Below are 6,000 nucleotides of genomic sequence, written 5' to 3'. Positions count from 1 at the left end.
AGGAGAAACCAAGGGCTCCTCCCATGTCTGACAATTCAGTTCCAGCTGGCCCTAAACTGGACATTCTGCTGGCCAAAGCTGAGCCTGTCAGTTACACTGGTAGCACCTACATGATAACATGGACCCATGATAGAGCAGTTCTTGGAGAATCTTGGATAGATGATGGTAAAGCAGTGGATGTGGTCTATCTTGATTTCAGTAAAGCATTTGACAGCCTCCCACAGCATCCTTGCAGCTAAACTGAGGAAGAGGTCGATTGTGAACTGGCTGAAGGAAAGAAGCCAGAGAGTTGTGGTCAACGGGGCAGAGTCTAGCTGGAGGCCTGTACCTAGTGGAGTCCCTCAAGGGTCAGTACTGGGACCAGTACTATTCAATATATTAATCAGTGACTTGGATGAGGGAATAGAGTGCACTGTCAGCAAGTTTGCTGATGACACAAAACTGGGAGGAGTGGCTGATGCCAGAAGGCTGTGCTGCCATCCAGCGAGACCTGGACAGGCTGGAGAGTTGGGCAGGGAAAAATTTAATGAAATATAACAAGGGCAAGTGTAGAGTCTTGCATCTGGGCAGGAACAACCCCAGGTTCCAGTATAAGTTGGGGAACGACCTGTTAGAAAGCAGTGTAGGGGAAAGGGACCCGGGGGTCCTGGTGGACAGCAGGATGACCATGAGCCAGCACTGTGCCCTTGTGGCCAGGAAGGCCAATGGCATCCTGGAGTGTAATAGAAGGGGCTGGTTAGTAGGTGAAAAGAGGTTCTCCTTCCCCTCTACTCTGCCCTGGTGAGACTGCATCTGGAATATTGTGTCCAGTTCTGGGCCCCTCAGTTCCAGAAGGACAGGGAACTGCTGGAGAGAGTCCAGCACAGGGCAACGAAGATGATGAAGGGAGTGGAGCATCTCCCTTATGAAGAAAGGCTGAGGGAGCTGGGTCTCTTTAGCCTGGAGGAGACTGAGGGGTGACCTCATTAATGTTTATAAATATGTAAAGGGTGAGTGTCACAAGGATGGAGCCAGGCTCTTCTCGGTGACAACCAATGATAGGACAAGGGGCAATGGGTTCAAACTGGAACACAGGAGGTTCCACTTATATTTGAGAAGAACTTCTTAGTGAGGGTGACAGAGCACTGGAACAGGCTGCCCAGGGAGGTTGTGGAATCTCCGTCTCTGGAGACATGCAAAAGCTGCCTGGACACCTTCCTGTGTAACCTCATCTAGGTGTTCCTGCTCTGGCAGGGGGATTGGACTGGATGATCTTTTGAGATCCCTTCCAATTCCTGACATTCTGTGATTCTGTGAACTGCAGCCCATGAGAAGGACCCACATTGGAGCAGTTAGTGAAGGACTGCATCCCATGTGAGGGATCCCATGCTGGAGCAGGGAAACAGTGTGAGGAGGAAAGGGCAAGGGAGACAAAGCATTATGAACTGACCATGACCCCTATTCCCCATTCCCCTGTGCTGCTCAGGGAAGGGAGAGAAGGTGGAAGAGTCAGGAGTGAAGCTGTGCCTGGAAAAGCTGTGGTAGGAGGAAGGTGATTTTAGTTTTGGTGGGGTTTTTTTGTTTCATTTTTGTTTTGTTTTGTTTTGGTTTTGGGAGGGTTTGTTTCTCACTGTCCTACTCTGTTTTTAATTGATGGTGAATTAAATTGATCTTCCCCAAGCCAAGTCTATTTTGTCCGTGATGGTAATTGATGATTGATCTCCCTGTCGTTATCTCAACCCATGAGCTTTTTCATCTTATTTCCTCCCTGTCATGCTAAGGAGGGGGACTGAGAGAATGATTTGGTGGGCACCTGGCAGCCAACCAAGGTTAACCTACCACACTTACCTCAAATGGTCCCTCATGGTCTTTTAGGCATACTATATTTATGGATTTACTTTACTGAGTATTTACCAAGAAATATAATTGGCTGTCAAGGGAAGATAGATGCTTTCTCACTCCCTTGTTTCTACGCTGTGTTTGGATGCACAGAAAAGATGAACAGAAACTCATAGGCTCAGGCACCTGATTCAAACTTGTGTAAAATCTGACAATCCTCTCCTAACTTTCAGCTCTTTTTTTGTCTTATCTACCTCTGAGCAATCAGCATAAAAATCTGGCTGTGAAAGGACTTGTTTCTAGAGCATTTATATCTATTTCAGCCAGAAGTCTACCTTTGCAATTCTGTAATTAATTATCTGGGCTGAAGTCTCTGCTTATTCTGATGCATCTTTTAAATCACTCATCTCAGGCACTCAATGAATTATGTCCCCTGCACTTTCTTTGACATTCTCCTACAGGGCAGTGAGAAGTGGTATTGCAATGATTTCTGACACATTAACTGCTAATATTAACATCGGTCTACTTTTAGCTGAGACAACTATGTAATTTCTGAGATGGAAACCATCTCTTAAAATGTGTTTCTGTTGCAAATAGCTATGTTTCCTTGTAGCAAAGGTTGATGTGCCAGAATACTGTCTGAAACAGAAATTTTCTGGTATTGGTTACTGGGAGAAGATGAAGTGTCCCAGGCAAACAAATTGCTTATGTTGTGTATCTCAATCATGGGCTTTTCTTGCTGAAAAATAAGCTTTGCAGATGTGTGTAACTAATGAAACCTGCAATGTTTGCTTCTTCCCTTGCAAAAGTCTTGGAACGGGTTGGGAGAATACCCGTTGCCTTTCTCCTGTTCCCATCAGCTCAAACTAGAGTGAGGGTTTGTAAAGTTAAAAGTCTCTCCATCTGACAATAAAATTTCAGAGCAAGGGATTTCATCTAGTGGACAGGACGAGCTGCAGGGGCAAAGAAATCTGGGTGTGTATGTCCCTCTTTTGGTGTGAATTCTCAAGTGCCTAGTAAAGGCTGAGCCAAACAATGAATTAGATAGGAAGAGGTAAAAATCAAGCTGAAATGAATCTGCCAAGCAAGTCTGTACCTGGCTTCTAAATCCCCTCCCTCTCAGTGAAAGCCAGTCCCTCAGTGATGTGTCCATGGCCTTTAAACACTGCCAGGGTAGAATGAGATGCCGTAGATGGGACCACTTCTTGTTGTGCTGTGGTTCACCGTACCTGAGCATTGCCTATTGTCAAATGCTGAAAAGAGGGTCTCCTTTTTGGAATAGAACTGCCTTATCCATGTTTACCAGCAATTATCTCCAGCTCTGGCCAGAAAGCTGTTGATGAAGGGAGTGTGAGCATATGGGTTGTGAAGCAGTTTGTTTCAGGGTTCTGCCTAATTTACTTCCACAACAACAAGTAAGAATGAGGCTTTAAATCTGAGGCTCTAAAATAATCAGAGATCTTCCACTTGTGATATCTGTGTGAGATAATGGCTTCAGTCACTTGCAACTGAGCACAGTTTGACCGCAAAGTAAGGAGTGAGGGGAAGGTAAAGTGAGCCTTCTTGCATGAGAGCACTAACATGCTCCAGAAGTCATAGTGGAGACTTTCAAATCTCCAGTTCACTCCCAAATTACTTGATTTTAATAGTCTGTCCAAACCTACTTGACATTCCTTTCAAGTCCTTCAGGGCATTCAGATTCCACAAGCATTTGTTGTGCTATCTAATTAATTTGAAAGACTGCTTAATCCCAAGAATAAATTGATGAAGTTTTACAAAGGTTGGTCTTTGATAACAAAGCAGAAGGGCTTCGAATAAATCAAGTATAGAAAGTCACAAACACATTAATTTTCTAAGAGAATCAGTGCAAAAAAAATAAGCTGTGTAGTGCCCTTTGTTGGGATTGTCCAAGGCAGTGCTCTGTGGCCTTTGATAATACATCAGAGTCTTGTTTATAGTAGAAACTGTTTGAGTTTGTTCATTCTGAATGTAGTGCAGCCACTGGCCTCCTATCTTACTCAGGCAAATGTTGCAAAGGATCAAGAGAGCCTTATTCCTTTTCCCAATTAGTACCAATCCATGCAGCAGGGGAAAGCTCACCACACCACTTTCTCATCCATCATATATTTTAGCTTAAACTATGTCTGAAGCCTTTCCTCTAGGTAGATGTTTGGGCATTTTGGTAACTAAATTAGCTTTGGGCATTCACAGTGAGTTGTCTCAGAGGTAAAATCTCTGCTGTCGAGCAGGTATGTGCCATGGTATTTGCTGGGCTGCCGTTCTGCTTGCCACACAGATGAGAGACATGATGGAATTCATCATATGGCTCCCTTCTGCCTGTCTGCCTCTCTAAATCATGAATGCAGAAAGGGGTGTGGTGCCCACTGAGGTTTCATACCACATAGGGCCAAGTGCTACTTCAATCCTGAAGATGGGAAACATGTGCATGCTCTGAAACTTACCCATAATCTGTGACAGCTATATATTTTTCAGTGCAACACTCTCCATGTTCCATGGCACAATGCCTATGGCACTTATTGGGAAACTCAGTATAACAGCCAAGAACTGAGTTGGTATTGGGTTATTCCAAGGGCATGCTCATGGTAGGCTGCGATTCCTGTCCGTGAGCAGCAATGTGTCCCTGAAGCAGCAGGAGCAGATCCTTTTCCATAAGGGAGAAAATCCAGCACCACAGCAAGGCAGGCAGGGGCAGGAGCTTTGGGGTGGGGCAGGAGCTTTGGGGTGGGGCAGGGAGGGGACCCTCTGCTGAAACTCCTTGCAGCTGAGCTGCAAGGCTCACCAAGGCTTCTCAAACAGCTCTGTTTTCTCAGAAAGCTGGCCTTAAGTCCAAGCAGCTCAGCTCCCAGGATGATGAAGTGTATATTCCAGATACAGCACTGTGCAAGCAGATGTTCACAACCTCAGACTGGAGCAATATATTTGCCCTTAGGGGCTAGTACACCTTAACTTCTCTGAACAGATTTGGTGAGGGTGCATCTTGTGCTGTTGTTTAAGTTGTTGGGAAAGATACTGAGTATTAGCTTCAGTCATAACCTGACATTGAGCCATTGGCTATGGCTGTGACATGAAGTGAATAGTCCTTAATGTCATTGACCAGCATCATTTGGGGCCTTTACCCATGCATTCTGCCCATGATCCCAGGAGCTCCATTTAAGCTCAGGCTTGGACCTTCAGTCCTGGCCTGAGCTGTGTAACAGCTACACCTGTTTCCAGTCCTGTCTATGGCCTTGCTTCCTTGAGGGATCTTGGGCTAGTATTTTAGGTAGCTTGTCCCGAGTCCTTTCTCTTGAATGGATACTGGACCCATCTTGCAGCATTATCTCGAGCCCTGTCTCTGGCCTCATCTCCTGTGTGGGTCCCCAGGTTGGACTCTGGACCTGGTTCATTAACTTGCCTTGTCTGGGACTGTGAACGGACCCTGCTATTGCCACCATACTGCCTGCTATGTTCAAACCCTCTCAGAATGTGCTCTGGTGAGTCAGGTGGTCACCTTTGGTTCCTGGCTTGTTATCACTTGTGGAACTGCTCTGCTCTTGCTGTGCTCCTACAGGTAAAATGAATCTGGGGGGCTGTCAGTTTTATCCTCTTCTTTTCATGAGTACAAAGTTCCAACAAAATCTCCAGTGATTCTAAATGAAGAATAAAGGATCATATTAAAGGAGAGGAATAAACAGTTTCAATTGTTAAGTGCTTACCACTCGGAATCTGATCTAGCTTTTATGTGCCTGTGCAAATTGTCTTTGGCAGTAAGTTTTTGACAACATATGTACTCCAACAATCCCTTTCTAAGGCTGTGTTTTCTATTATTATTGTCCTCAGCTGTGAAGATTTCCCACAAGGAGCATTTCTGAGAAGGTCTGTAGTTATGGTGAGGAGTCCAGAGGGAAAAAGAGACTTGCAAGAATAAAATAAGGTATGAGATACTTCATTCTACTTCTGGAAAAGGTAATGACATTTCTAATTTAAAGAAACTGTGTTGGAGGAGATTTTTTTTTTTTAATTTAAAAAGAAAGGCTAAAGATGGTGATTCCTGCAAAGTAAGGAGGATGAATCGATGGTATATGGTTACAGGGAAGGCTTAGCTCACAGCAAATCAAATTTGCCATGAGTTTTCAGTTGGTTTCCTTCAGTGCAGAACTTGCCTATTTCTCTGTCTTTCAA

The sequence above is a fragment of the Streptopelia decaocto genome (assembly GCF_964273445.1).
Source record: "Streptopelia decaocto genome assembly, chromosome: 2".
Classification (NCBI taxonomy): Eukaryota; Metazoa; Chordata; class Aves; order Columbiformes; family Columbidae; genus Streptopelia; species Streptopelia decaocto.
This window is presented reverse-complemented; position numbering follows the sequence as displayed.